The sequence below is a fragment of the Hemiscyllium ocellatum genome, chromosome 5 (genome assembly GCF_020745735.1).
Source record: "Hemiscyllium ocellatum isolate sHemOce1 chromosome 5, sHemOce1.pat.X.cur, whole genome shotgun sequence".
NCBI lineage: Eukaryota > Metazoa > Chordata > Chondrichthyes > Orectolobiformes > Hemiscylliidae > Hemiscyllium > Hemiscyllium ocellatum.
The window spans coordinates 42,782,761-42,797,969 of NC_083405.1; the positions used below are offsets into that span (position 1 = coordinate 42,782,761).

Sequence of the window (15,209 nt, forward strand, 5' to 3'; positions counted from 1 at the left end):
GGGATAGAAACACACACATGGAAGCTACCCACTCGGTGAAGACTCACAATAACACACGTGGTAGAAGACCATGTGGCAAACTCAAGGAAGAGATAACCCCTGAACTGCAAGACCAACCTTTATAGAAGAGAGCCAGCCCTACAGCAGAGAGGAAAAAGATTGACCCAGTTCAAGCACATGGGTTGTTGTGGGTAATATCCTTTCTCAGATGGGTAAAGATTGGTAGAGAGTAAATATTACGAGAATTTGAGAAATACTCATATGATGCCTTTAATAAGAAATATTTTGTTAATAAAATAGAGTTGAATTACAAACCGAATTCCATGCCCCATTGTCTACTTCACTGCCAAGATCACTTGGGTAAATTGTTTTTATTACATAAACTGTTCAAAATGTCTAAAGTATGGATAAAACTGTCTTTTCTGGGTGGACTTTGATTAGAAGTGTTTGTGTAAATCTTTGAAATAAAGTGTAAACCTGGATTAAGAGGGCAGCTGTCCCATGGGATTCAAGCTGGTGAAAGAGAGTAAAGGCTCTGATGACTGATTGGGCCAGAAGTCACGAACATGTAATGTGAGGACAAACAGCCAGAGCTAGTAATGTATTGGGGACCCACAGAAAAGGAAATCGAGGGAAAAAAAGAGAGGCAAGGAAGCCGAATACAGGGTCCGAGGACACATGAAGTAGTGTGAAAACAGATATTGTTGGGGAACCACGTGGAAACTGAGAAGCTAGAGTAAGGTCATGGACCCAGAAGGTAAGGAATACTCAAAAATATGGGGGACCCAATGTCACAGAGAAATAAAAGAGCAGCTAATATAGGGTGAAGGACCTAGAGTGAGACAGAGCATCAGAAAAAGAGAGAGAGAGAGAAATTAGAAAGAAAAAAATAAGAGGAATTGCACAGTGCTCAGAGAGGGAGGAGGTACAAAGAATGTACCTAAATAAGAAGAGGCCCAAGTGGGTCAAACAAAGCAAATATTAGGTCTGGGACCTGCAGGACTGAAATGCGGGGAGGTGGTGTGGAAAGCTGAAGGGAAGTGCACTTCCAACCTCAGCAAGTCTACAGTGACAGCCAGCCGCATGGAGCAGCTGAGGGGATGCTAAGTAAGGAGCAGCAAAAAGTGAGGAGAAAGTGAGGACTGCTGATGCTGGAGATAAGAGTCGAGGGGTGTGGTGCTGGGGGAGCACAGCCGATCGGGCACTGTCCGAGGAGTGGGAGAGTTGATGGTTCGAACATGGACTCTTCATTGGAATCAGCTCTTCCTGATGAATAGCTTGTTCTTGGGGCCTCGACTCTCCTGCTCCTCAGGTGCTGCCTAGCTGGCTGTGCTTTTCCAGCACCACACTTTTCAACGTAGGAAAAAGTGAAGCAGGAACTGGAGAAAGTAAGAGTCAAAAGCAGATGAACCAAGAGAACGTGGTGCACTTGTGGGGCAGTCTCGCATCTCAGTGAGATAGGGCACACTGGGAGGCACAGCGTGCAATCAGTAATTGGGACACAGCCCAAAAAGCTGTGGACGAGCTGACCGAGAAATGCACATTGCACTCAGAGTCCTGCATCAGCCAGACGAAAAAAAGAGCCTGTGCTCTGCAGAACATTCAAAATGTTAGCAAGAGTTTGAAAAATTAAAATCAAAACTTTAAATGTCACAGTGGTTAGCACCCCTGCCTCACCGGGTTCAACTTAGGTTAAATTGCAGCCTTAGGAGACTGTCTGTGTGAAGTTTGCACATTTTCCCCATGTCCTCGGGGGATGGGGGTGAAATGTGCTAACGCTCTTCAGGTGGGTTTAAGCTAATTCAGCAGGGGGACGGGAACCTGAATAGTAGCTCCAGTGTTCAGGAGGTTGAGAGTAGTGAGGTCATGAATAAGGTTTCAAGTTTGCAGGAGTGTACCGGCAGGCAGGAAGATGGTTTGAAGTATATCTACTTCAATGCCAGGAGCATCCGGGTTAAGGTGGGTGAACTTGCAGCATATGTTGGTACCTGGGACTTTGATGTTGTGGCCATTTCGGAGACATGAAATGGCTGTTGCAGGTTCCAGGGTTTAGATGTTTCAGCAAGAACAGGGAAAATGGTAAAAGGGGGGAGGTGTGGCATTGTTAGTCAAGGACAGTATTACGATGGCATAAAGGACATTTTCATTGAGGTAGAATGGGCTGAGGTTAGAAACAGGAAAGGTGAGGTCACCTTATTGGGAGTTTTCTACAGCCGTCCAAATAGTTCCAGAGATGTTGAGGAAACAATTGCAAACATGATTCTGGATAGGAGTGAAAGTAACAGGATAATTGTTATAGGGGACTTTAACATTCCAAATAATGACTAGAAATGCTATAGTTCAAGTACCTTAAATGGGTCAGTTTTTGTCCAATGTATTCAGGATGGATGGTTTCTTGACACAGTATGTAGATAGGCCAACAAGAGGCAAGACCACTTTTGGATTTGGTTACGGATAATGAACAAGGCCAGATGTTAGATTTGGTGATAGTGACCACAATTTGGTTACGTTTACTTTAGTGATGGAAAGGTATACAACGCAGGACAAGAGTTATAGCTGGGGGAAAGGCAATTATGATGTGATTAGGCAGGACTTAGGATGCATAGGATGGGGAAGGATACTGCAGGGGATGGGCACAATTGAAACGTGGAGCTTGTTCAAGGAACAGCTACTGCGTGTCCTTGATAAGTATGTACCTGTCAGGCAGGGGGCAAGTGGTCGAGCAAGGCAACCATGGTTTACTAAAGAAGTTGAATCTCTTGTCAAGAGGAAGGAGGAAGCTTATGTAAAGATGAGACATAAAGGCTCAGTTAGGCGCTTGAGAGTTACAAGTTAGCCAGGAAGAACCTAAAGAGAGAGCTATAAAGAACAGGAGGGGCCATGAAAAGTTGTTGGCAGGTAGAATCAAGGAAAACCCTAAAGTTTTCTATAGGAATAAAAAAATAAATAGAGTAAGATTAGGGCCAGTCGAGGACAGTAGTGGAAAGTTGTGCTTGGAGTCCGAGGAGATAGCAGAGGCATTAAATGAATACGTTTCATCAGTATTCACACAGGAAAAAGACACGTTATCGAAGAGAATATTGAGATATAGGCTATTAGATGAGACGGGATTAAGGTTCACAAGGAGGAAGTGTTAGCAATTCTGGAAAGTGTGAAAATAGGTTAAGTCCCCTGGGCCGGATGGGATTTATCCTTGGATTCTCTGTAAAGCTAGGGAGGAGATTGTAAAGCCCTTGGCTTTGATCTTAATGTCATTATTGTCTACGGGAATAGTGCCAGAAGACCGGAGGATAGCAAATGTTATCCCCTTGTTCGAGAAGGGGGAGTAGAGGTAACCCTGGTAATTAGAGACCAGTGCGCATTACTTAGGTTGCGGGTAAAGTGTTGGAAAGGATTATAAGAGGTAGGATCTATAATCATCTCAAAAGGAATAATGTGAGTAGGGATAGTCAACATGGTTTTGTGAAGGGTAGGTCATGCCTCACAAACCTTATCGAGTTTTTGAGAAGGTGATCAAACAGGTGGATGAGGGTAAAGCAGTTGATGTGGTGATTTCAGTAAATCTTTGGTAAGGTTCCCCTTGATAGGTAATTGCACAAAACATGGAGGCATGGAATTGAGGGTGATTTAGTAGTTCGGATCAGAAATTGGCTAGTTGTTAGAAGACAGAGGGTGGTGGTTGATGGAAAATGTTCATCCTGGAGTCCAGTTACCAGTAATGTGCCACAAGGATCTGCTTTGGGGCCACTGCTGTTTGTCATTTTTATAAATGACTTGGATGAGGGCAGAGAGGGATGGGTTAGTAAATTTGCAGAGAACGATAAAATAGATGGAATTTTAGACTGTGCAAAAGGATGTTGCAGGTTACAGAGAGATATAGCTAAGTTACAAAGCTGGGTTGAGAGGTGGCAAATGGAATTTAATATGGAAAACTGTGGGGTGATTCACTTTGGAAGGAGTAACAGGAACACAGAGTACTGGGCTAATGTTAAGATTCTTAGTAGTGTGGATGAGCAAAGAGATCTCGGTGTCCGTGACATAGATCCCTAAAAGTAGCCGTTCAGGTAGATAGGGTTGTTGAAACGTTAACAGTGTGTTAGTTTTTATTGATAGAGAGATTGAGTTTGAGAGAGAGGAGTTCATGTTGCACCTGTACATAACTCTGACGCGGCTGCACTTGTGTTAGTGCAAATGAATCAAAACCTATTTCTCCTACTTTAATCTGAGCCCTGCTTTCAACTCTCTGGTCTTATTTATTCAATGCTTATTTGCTCATAGCTTAAGTACTAATCCAAAGATCATTATTATTGCAGGCCTGATTTTAATTAAGCTTTTAGTTGCTCATATTCCCTTCGGAAAAGGTCTTACTTAGTCTCTGCTAAGTCTTTGATAACCACATGCATCACAACAACTGGACCTTTACAATTCCATTCCAAGTATCACTCCAGACTAAAAGAGATGTCTTTCACCCTGGCATTGGGCAAATTGAGTCTCTTGTCCTTGGCTGCAGAAACAGTATGTGTCCCTCAACTATGTGGTTCCCTTTTACTTCAGGTGATGGTGCTTTGGTCAGTTTGTTCATTCCACCTTGCACTCCATCCCATTGCCCACAGAAGCTGCAAGAACATCAAACCCAAAAGACAATTTGCAAGAGCTGAGGATCTTCTAGTCACATTCCCTTGTTCTTTACTACAGACAAAAATCTGCAATGTCTAGTTTCAGAGGTGTGACTGTCTTCTGGAATAAAACATACTAAAGGGAAATCAAGTCAGAAATTATCTCATTCCATTAGAATAAATAAAAGGGAGATGAAATGGAGCATGTTTCAAGGGAGCCAAATCAAATGAGTTAGATATCTTTACTCAAATAAAAGCATAACACAGCAAATGCTGAAAACTGAAGTAAAAACAGATCATACTGCAGAAATTCAGCATCTGTGGAGAACGAAAGGATAATATTTTTAATGTTTTAAAAATCCTCACTGTAAAACTAGAAAAGTTATGAATCATTTATCATTTTGTGTGTTACACACATGGGAGTTGCTGTTAACACTTAATCAGTATTGGAATTAAGTCTGGAAGCTAAAACAGCGTGTATTGAAACTAAACGTGGCTATGGATAATGTTTCCAAACAGCATAGGAATAAGGATAAGGAGGGTGTCAAGATGAATCGTGGAGTACAAAATTCAAGCGAGATACAAACAGCCTGGCAATTCAATAGCACCAATTTTAATACAGCAATAATATTCCAAATTACGTCCATTATCTTTACCTGGAGAAATACGCTGCATGCCAGAATTATTGGCTGTTTTGTATAGTACTTCTTGATGTTCTGACTATTAGTAAAACCAATCAGAACAGATTCAGAAGGATAGACCCTTCCTGACTAATGTCATTTTACTCAAAGAAATGACAACCCAAAAACACGATAATAAGATCTGCAATCAAGACTGATATTCAACACAGGACAGAAGGAGTATATCACTGTCATACATGCTATCTCTTAGATGAGGCACATAAAACAAAGTACGATCTGTTCTCTCAAAAGGACATACAAGATCAAATGTCGTCATTTTAAAGCACAAGAGAATTCTCCTTAATGTCGTGACCAATATTTTACCCTCAACTAATTTCAGTTCATTTGGTTATTAACACATCACTGTTTGTGGGACATTATTAGAGTCATAATCATAGAGATGTAGAGCACAGAAACAGATCATTCGGGCCTACTCATCCATAGCAATCAGATATCCCAACCCAATCTAGTCCAACCTGTCAGCACCCACCCAACCCCGACAACATCCTTGTAAATCTTTTCGGTACCCTTTCAAGTTTCATAACATCTTTCTGATGGGCTCACATTAGTTGGCATTTCTGACATTAAAATAATGAATACACTCATAGCTGACAGCTACTTTGGTATGTCCCAAAGTCAGAAAAAACTCATGACCAATATCACCTTCGGCTGAAGAGAGCAAACGCATGGAAACCTCATCTATTGTTAATTTTCTTCTAAGTCACACAGCATCCTAACTCAGACCCACATCACTGTTTATTCATTTTTGCTGGATCAAAATCCTAGAATGCATTCTCGGCAGCACTGTACTGTATTTACATCCCAAGGAACAGTAGCAGTTCAAGGTGGATAGGTGATCTCCATCTTCTTGAGGGCAATTACAGATGGACCATAGGCCTAGCCAACATTCTTCTGATTGAATAAAGAAAACTTCTTTACACAAGGAATGATTTACTTGTGGAATTAACTTCCAATTGATGTAGTGGAGACATAGCACTAGGTGAATTTAGAGTCATAGAGATGTACAGCACGGAAACAGACCATTCAGTCCAACACATCCATGCCAACCAGACATTCTAAACTAATCTAGCCCCATTTACCAGCACTTGGCCCATATGCGTCTAATCCCTTCTTATTCATATACCCATCAGGTAAGGGCGGCATGGTGGCACAGTGGTTAGCACTGCTGCCTCACAGCGCCAGAGACCTGGGTTCAATTCCCACCTCAGGCAACTGACTGTGTGGAGTTTGCACATTCTCCCCATGTCTGCGTGGGGGTGCTCCGGTTTCCTCCCACAGTCCAAAGATGTGCGGGTCAGGTGAATTGGCCATGCTAAATTGCCCATAGTGTTAGGGGCAGGGGTAAATGTAGGGGTATGGGTGGGTTGCGCTTCGGCGGGTCGGTGTGGACTTGTTGGGCTGAAGGGCCTGTTTCCACACTGTAAGTAATCTAAAAAAAAATCATCCAGATGCCTTTTAAATGTTGTAATTGTACCAGGCTTCACCACTTCTTCTGGCAGTTCATTCCATACGCATGAATAAGTTACCCCTTAGGTCCCTTTTAAATTATTCCCCTCTCACCCTTGACCTACACCCTCTAGTTCTGGACTCCACCCTCACCCCCAGGGAAAATACCTTGTCTATTTACCCTATCCATGCCCCTCATAGTTTTATAAACCTCTATAAAGGCCATCACTCAGCCTCCACTGCTCCAACGAAAACAGCCCAAGTCGATTCAACCTCACATAGCTCAAACCCTCCAACCCTGTCAACATTCTTGTAAATCTTTCAAGTTTCACAACTTCCTTCCAATAGGAGGGAGACCAGAATTGCACACGTTGAGAAGCAATTGGATGATACGTGAAAATTATAGAATTTCTCCGCAAGGGAGATTTAATATGGGCCAAAACAATCCCTTAATCAATTGTGTGCATTTGCTGTCATTCTTATGTATATGTCTTCTTCCGATACAAGTGACGATCACGTTGATTCATGCTCCCCAGGACCTTGATACCTTATCCTAATACATATCCCATGTTGTGTGTAAAACGGAGACTAAAAAGTTACTCAAGCAAAGTTTTGACCATTTAATTTTTTTTTCCCAATCTCACTTCTTTCCCCCAAATAAAAAGTTATTCTGATCCTCCCCCACCCAGTATTTGCACTTTATATCATACCAGGCTGGAAACATTCTTATAACTCTCAACTTCCTGAGAGTCAATCACGTATCGAAACTTGTTTGAGGACCATCCCAAGATTCTGCACTTTCAGGTGCACTAAGCCGACGCGCTGTGCACTCTGGGGATTGTAGTTCACAGCAGACCATTAGCAGGAGTCAATGAGCAATGCCGGGACTCCAAATCCCATACTGTAGTGGGCGAGCCGCAGGTAGGGCGTTGCCACGAGGGAGGAGCGTCTAAAACGTTCACCTGGATCTCCGAGTGTTGATTGCAGACAGCTTGAGAGTGAGCAGGACCCAACTTTCAACTGCACATAAACATTACTGATGTGGATATCTACTCGCAGAGGAACTGTGCCTGAGATTGATAGCATGGTAAGGGAAGGTTGCTGAGGGGGTTGGGTGGGAAGGGAAATGCTTCACTCTCCATTGTATCCAGCCGTTGGGACGCTTATGACAATTCGTTAACTGGAGAAATGAACTTTAAATCCTAACATAAAGAAGTCACGAATTTGCATTGGAAATGACTTCTGGCTTTATGCTGCCCCCAATTTTGGTGTGTTTTACAGTTTGTAAAGAGGAAAACCCTGCACTCAAGTGGGCTTCTTGTGTATTTTGTTTTAAAATGAATTGATTGATTGATTGATTATGTTACATTTAAAAAATCACTTTGACTGCAATCAATTGATCAGCATTTCTCAATGGTTGTAAATGTGGACGTTTCAGATCTCTAGAAGCTGAGTTCCGACCTCTTCCTTTCGTCCATGCTTTCGGCAATTTTCCCACATTTTCTTGCTGTTCCTGCTCGGAACCACTGATTTTTTTTTCGACATGATTGTTTTTTATTCAACGTGAAACACTTTTTTTGTTTTAAATGGCAACCTAATGTCTGAGAAGAAGCCGACTTATTCGTGGTTCTTCGAGTTCTTTTGTTTTTGTGGAATATTTTGATTGCATAGCCGGATTGAGTCATACCCCTTTGCAGCTCTGTTTTGTTTCGTTACTGATAGATCGGGGAAGATTTGCAATCCTGAAAGGCAAGCTAAACCCTGAGCTAATCGATAGATGTCAGCCTGGGTTGTAAAAGTCTCCAAAAGGAGAGGCACAGCCTTGTGAAGGGAGCAAAGTAAGTAGGGGAAATAGCAAACAGGATTGGTAAAGGGGAACACGTTCATGTGTATTCAGACAATCGGATTACACTTGGTAAGGCAAAACATTGCTACTTAAAGTAAACGTAATATTGAGAACCTATCAGCGTGGATGGAGAATTGGTTAATTAATAGGAAGCAGAGTCTGGATAAATGTCAGATTTATAATCAGGGTAAGTGTGATTTTTATTTTGAGGTCGGCAGACTGTCACCAATATGTTCCACACGGATCAGGAATAAGATCTCAACTAACTGCAAATGCTGCAGAGCTGACACAAAAACAAATTGTTGTTGAAACTCAAACTCAACAGGACAGGCAGCATCTCTGGGAAGAAAGCAGAGTTAATGTTTCAAATCCGGTGACTCTTCACCACTGATAGCACTTAGGAAAATTAGTGTTTTATGTTGAGGATGCGATGGGGGTTTGGGGGAAGAGACAGAAATTAAAGGGATTGGCAGATGAGAGGTTTATAAGGATAGTAGGCTAGGACAGAAGAGAGGCTAAATAAGTGATCATGAGAATTGAGCTGAGGAGAGAATAGGTTGGCTGTGTTAGACCACCCATATCATGATAGGACTGAGTGTGATGGTGAGTGAAAAAACATGGAGGGACAGAATCCTGCTCATTCAGTTACTGAGCTCTGTGCTGAACGCTAGAGGTCACAGGGTCTCCAAGGGGAAAATGAGATGTTCTTTGAGCTTATGTTGTGCCTTGCTGGAGTGTTGCAGCCTGAGACAAAAATGTTGGCCAGGAACAGTGGTGAGTTGAAGTGGCAGTCAGCTGGAAGCTGTCATTTTTATGGACAGAATGTCAGTGTTCTTCAAAGCTGTCACCTGGTCTGTTTTGTCTCCCCATTGTGGAGGGGTGAATACAGTAGACTGATTGAATGAAGTGCATGGCAATCTACTGCTTCACCTGAAAGGTATGTCCAGGGCCTTGGAAAATGAGAGAAGAGGCAGACAGGCAGGTATTGCACCTTCTGCAACTGAATGAGAAGGTGCCATGAGGGTGAGGTGAAGTGTTAGAAATGGAGATGTCCCAGAAGGAATAGTCTCTACTGAAGGCTGATGAAAGAGAAGGGAAGTCTGTTGTGTCAGGTATTGGCATATCATTGGAGATGGTGGAAGTGGCAGGTGATGAACCTTTGGATGCAGAGGCTGGTGGGGTGGTAAGTGATTACTGGGGGATCCTATTATTGTTGTTAGGGGAGAGAAGAGAAGGGGTGCAGGCAGAAGCATGGGAGTTAGTCACGTCAACCTAAGGTCCCGTGTAATCCTTAGTTAAGAAAAAAAACTAGACATTTCTCAGGTTCCCCCTGTGTAAGTTGATACCATCAGAACAGACGTGATGAAGAAACTGGAGAATGGGATGGAATTTTTGCAGGAAGCCAGGTGTGAGGATGTATCGTCAAGGTAACTGTTGGAGTCGAATAGGCTGTCCATCAACATCTATGACAAACTATCTCCAGATGAGGAAACAGATGTCAAGGAAAGGAAAGCAGTTGGAGATGGACCAGGTGTAGGTGAGGGCAGAGTTGAAATTGTAAGCGAACTTGATAAGTTTTCCTGAATTCTAACAAAAGAGGGAAGGAGCATGAGTGATGTCATTGATATATCTGAAAAAGAGTTGTGGGTGAGGACAGGAGTAGGATTGGAACAAGGAATGTTCTATATACTCCAAAAAGAGATGGGCATTACAGAGTCCATGTGGGTACCCATTGCCACACCTTTTTGACCTGAAGAAAGTGAGAGGAGTTCAAGGCATGAAGGAGGAGAGATTGTTTATATACAGAGCTGGTGAAGTGGCCTAAATGTCTGCTCTGGAAAGAGATTTTTTTTATATAAAATGTGGAAATTGAAAGCTGACAGTTGGAGGACTTAAGGAGAAGGTTTTTTTTTATTTTCAGTAAGTGCTTGATTTTTTGTTTTAACACTCGTGTTTTTAATTTTTATCTTTTACATGACTTAGATTACAATCTGTTGATGAGGATAGCTCATTTTTTATGTATAAAGTGCTATTAAGTGCTACTTTTTAGGCATAATGTCACTAAGGGCATTCAAAAGATAGTGTGATGACTAGATTTAGAGATGTGATTACATAGGATTAGTTAGTTAGATGGGTGACTCACAGAAAAAGTAAGGTAGTTCAGAAATTTCCTGTGGCTATTCCCTATCAACCAGAACCTGTTTTGGGTACTGCAGAAGTGGATAATCTCTCAGGAAAATGTGTGACTGTCACATCTTGGGCACTAATAATGAATATTATGTCAAGCAGGATTTGTCAAGGTTTAAAAGAATAATTATTTTGGGGACTCTCCTGTCAGGGGCACAGACAGGAAGTTCTGTGGCAGAGTGTAAATCTCTACGATAGCATGTTGCTTCCCTTATGCCAGGATTAAGAATGTCTCAAAACACTTGAAACATATTGTTGAAGGGTAGAGTGAGAAGCCTAAAGTTGTTGTACACATTGCGAGGAATGACCTAGTTAAGGGAATTCAAGCTATCCAGACTGAATATAACAACCAAGATAGAAGGTTAAAGTACAGAATCCCAAAGTAGTAATTTCTGGTTTACTTCCAGTGCCAAGTTCTAATGAGGGAAGGAATAAAAAAAAGGCAGAAATTAATGGCTGAAGAGGTGGTATAGACATTCAGATTCTTGGATCATTGGGATCTCTTCTGGGGGACAAATCTGTTCAAAAAGGAAATACTTCATCTGTATTTGAAAGGGGCCAATATCCTGGAAGGGAGGTTTGTTATTTCTATTTAAGGATCCTGTAAACTGTTATGAAGGAGTGCGGGCGGATCCTATGGAACCATGAAAATAGAGAGACCGATGAGGATGGTTTTGAATCAGAAAAGACAATCAAGAGCAAGTCAGAGAATGAGGTAACTCTGAAGAATTAATCTGCATTTATTTTAATGCAAGGAGTCTTACAAGTAAAGCTGATGAATGCAAGGTATGCATTGAAACATAGAACTGGGATATCATAGCTATTACAGAAACTTGGCTGAGGGAGAAACAGGACTGGCAGCTCATTGTTCCAGGTTTGAGATGCTGTAGGGAGGTAGGAGAGTAGTGTTTTTGGTTTAAGGAAACCATTTCTACTGCAGTTTAGTATATTTCTGAGGTATCATTCAGTGAAAATATTTGGATTGAAATTAGAAATATGAAAGAGTCATAGACTAATAGTCAGAGGGAAATTGAGGAGGAAATACATCGAGATATACATAAGAAAAGTAGGGTTATAATAGAACAATTAGAACAAAGAACAATACAGCTCAGAACAGGCCCTTCGGCCCTTGATGTTGCGCCGACCTGTGATCTATTCTCAGCCCAAACCCCTACACTATCCCATCATCATCCATGTGCTTATCCAATGATTATTTAAATCTCCCTAATGTGGCTGAGTTAACTACATTAGCAGGTAGGGCATTCCACGCCCTTACCACTCTGAGTAAAGAACCTGCCTCTGACACCTGTCTTAAATCTAATACCCCTCAGTTTGTAGTTATGCCCCCTTGGACGACCTGACATCATCATCCTAGGAAAAAGGCTTTCACAGTCTACCCTAAAATTGTAGGTAACTTAATTTTCCAGCTATTGACTGGGACTGCCATTGTGTTAAAGGTTTGGATGGTGATGAATTTATTAAATTTTCCTTATCAATTTCTAAATGTTCCTACTAGAGAAGGAGTAAATCTTGACCTTTTCTTGGGAAATAAGGTAGGCTAAGTGACTGAAATGTTCATACGGGAATGTTTTGAGACTGACCATAATTCTATTTGATTTTAAAGTAGATATGGAAAAGGATAAGCCTTCCATGAAAGTTAAATTTCTTTCTTAATTGGAGTATTAAAAATTTTAATGTATGAGACAGAACTTTCGAAAGTTTGGAGTAGATTGTTTGCAGGTAAAAAGACGAAGGTCAAGCGGAAGGGTTTCAAACATGTGATTAATGAGAGTTCAGAGGCATTATGTTGCTGTTAAAGTGTAAGCTAGGGCTGGTATGATTAGGGAACAATGGATGAATCAAGATAATGAGATTCTAGTCAAGAATAAAAGCAAATCATACCAGACATGGATGACTGGGTTCTAATGAAACTCTTGAAGGATACAAAGAAAGTAGGGTTATTCTTGAGAGGGAAATCAGGATTGCAAAGAAGGGATATGAGAGCCTTGGTAGATTAAAGTTAAAGATAATCCAAAGTTATTCTATAAATACATTTTTAAGAGCAAAAGTACAACAAGAGAGAGTCAAGCCCATTAAAGGTCAATGAGGTCATCTTTGTGTTGAACGTCAGGAGACGGAAAATAGATTAAATGAATACTTTGTGTCCGTTTTGCTGTGGAGCAAGAAATAGAGGCCAGAGTACACGGAAACAAATATTGATATTTTGAAGACTGTTCATATTACAGAAGAGGAAGTGCTGGAGGTCTTAGAAACGTAAAAGTGGATAAAGATTCGGGACCTGATCAAGTGTATCCCAGGCTGTATGAAGTTAGGGAGGAAATTACAGGGCCCCCAGTAGAAATTTGTATCAGCTACGAGTGAGGTGCTGGAAGATGAGAGAATGATAATGTTGTCTTTACTTAATAAAGGTTGTAAGAGGAAGCCTGGGAACTTTAGACCTGTGTGACTAACATTGCTGCTGGGAATGTTATTGGTACTGATCTTGAAAGATAGGTTTTAGATGAATTTGGATGGGCAAATTTAGGGGTAATCTGCATGGTTTTCTGTGAGCAAAATTGCCTTACAAACTTGGTTACAACCCCAAAACACTCAACCAAAAAGATTGAGGACAGAGCGGTAGATGTTGTGATTTTAGTAAAGCCTTTGTTAATGTTTTGCATGGTAGTAAATTAGTAAAGTGAATCACATGGGATTCAGGGTGAGCTTGCCAATTGGATGAAAAAAATGGTCTTTGAGAGGAGACCGAGGGTTGTTCCTTGGACTGGAGGCATGTGACCAGCAGTGTTCCACAGGGATAGGTATGGGTCCACTTTTCTGTTTGTCATTTCTAAATGATTTGATTAAGAATATAGGAGGCATGCTCAGTAAGTTTGCAGATGACACCAAAATTGGTCCTTTAGTGGACAGTGTTCAATTTGGTTAATGGGCTGCACAGTGGCGGATGGAGTTTAATTAGGATAAATGTGAGGTATTGTAGTTTGGTAAAACAAACGACAACTTATATAATTGATGGTAGGGCCTTGGATAGTGTTGTAAAGCGGAGAGACCAAGGGTTTCAGGTACACGATTCTTTGAAGTTTGTGTCACAAATAGACCGAGTGATTAAGAAGGCATTTAGCTTGCCTTCATTTCTCAGACCTTTTGAATATAGGAATTTGGATGTCATGTTGAAGTTGTATAGGACATTGGTGAGCTTGTTCTGGATTACAGTGTGTAGTTCTGGTTGCCCCGTTTATCGGAAGGATATTGATAAATTGGTGAGTGTTCAGAAAAGACTGACGGGTATTGCTGGGAATGGAGGATTGGAGTTATAAAAGTAGGCTAGGACCTTTTTCACTGAAGTGTAGGAATTTGAGGAGTTTATAAAATCATGAGGGGGAGAGATAACGTGAATAGCCAAGGTCTTTTTCCCAAGGTGAGGGAATTCAAAACTAGGGCTTGTATATTCTAAGTGAGAGGCGAAAGACTTTTAAAAAGACCCAAGGGGTGATTTTTTTTTTTCACAGTTGTTAGTGTGTGGAATAAACTGCCAGAGGAAGTGATGGGTGTGGGTACAGTTAGAACATTTTAAGACATTTGGATAAGTACATGCATAAAAAGGCTTGGAGAGACATGGGCCAAATGCAGGTAGGTAGGACATGTTTATTTTGGGAATATGGTTAATGAGCACTAATTAGACTGAAGGTTCTGTTTTCATGTTGTGACTCTGACTCTGAGAAGCCTTTTAAAGTGACGACAAGCTCAGACAGGTGAAGGAGGGTGGGATTGGATGGACTCCATTCAGGTCTTCTTTCCAGGAAGAAGTGGAGAGCCCTGAGACTATCCTGATTTGGGGGGGGAGTGGGGGTAACATATAAAGGAATTGCACATTCACGGTGAAGCGAAGGCAGCTGGAGCCCACGAACTGGAAATTCTGAAACTGACAAAGCGTCAGTGGAATCATGGATGAAAGTGGGAAGAGATTGGACAAGAAGAGGGAAAAACTTCAAGTTGAAGTAAGAAGAGAGAAGTTCTGTGGGGTAGGAACATACAGAAACAGTGGGTCTGCCTGGGCTGTCCTGTTTGTGAATTTTGGGGGAGAAAAAGGTGGAAGGTATCTGTACAGGGTTGGGAACTATAGATTAGAAGTTTGTTGAGGGAAATCCCCAGAAAGGTCCCTCTGGTCCTCACTTAGAATCCTACTACCACCTACATCATAAGCCTCCATTTCCATCACTTCCAAAGAGATACAAAGACCAGACACATTCTTCTCCCCTCCTTTGTCTTCATTTCACCGGGACTGTTCCCTCTAGGACACCCTGGTCTACTCCTCCTCCATTCCCAACATTTCCTCATATCACCACAGCACTTTCCCCTGTAATCATTGAAGGTGTAATACCTGCCAGTTTATGT

At 41.6% G+C, this 15,209-nt stretch overlaps 1 protein-coding gene across 2 annotated transcripts in view; it reads left to right on the forward strand.

The window, feature by feature from the left end:
• Positions 1-7,718: 7,718 nt before the first annotated feature.
• Positions 7,719-15,209, forward strand: part of macc1 (MET transcriptional regulator MACC1) — a 57,633-nt gene continuing 50,142 nt past the window's right edge. For both annotated transcript variants that reach the window (XM_060824711.1, XM_060824710.1), the window contains exon 1: positions 7,719-7,850. The gene's annotated coding sequence lies outside the window, so the exon portion shown is untranslated. The remainder of the gene's footprint in view (positions 7,851-15,209) is intronic.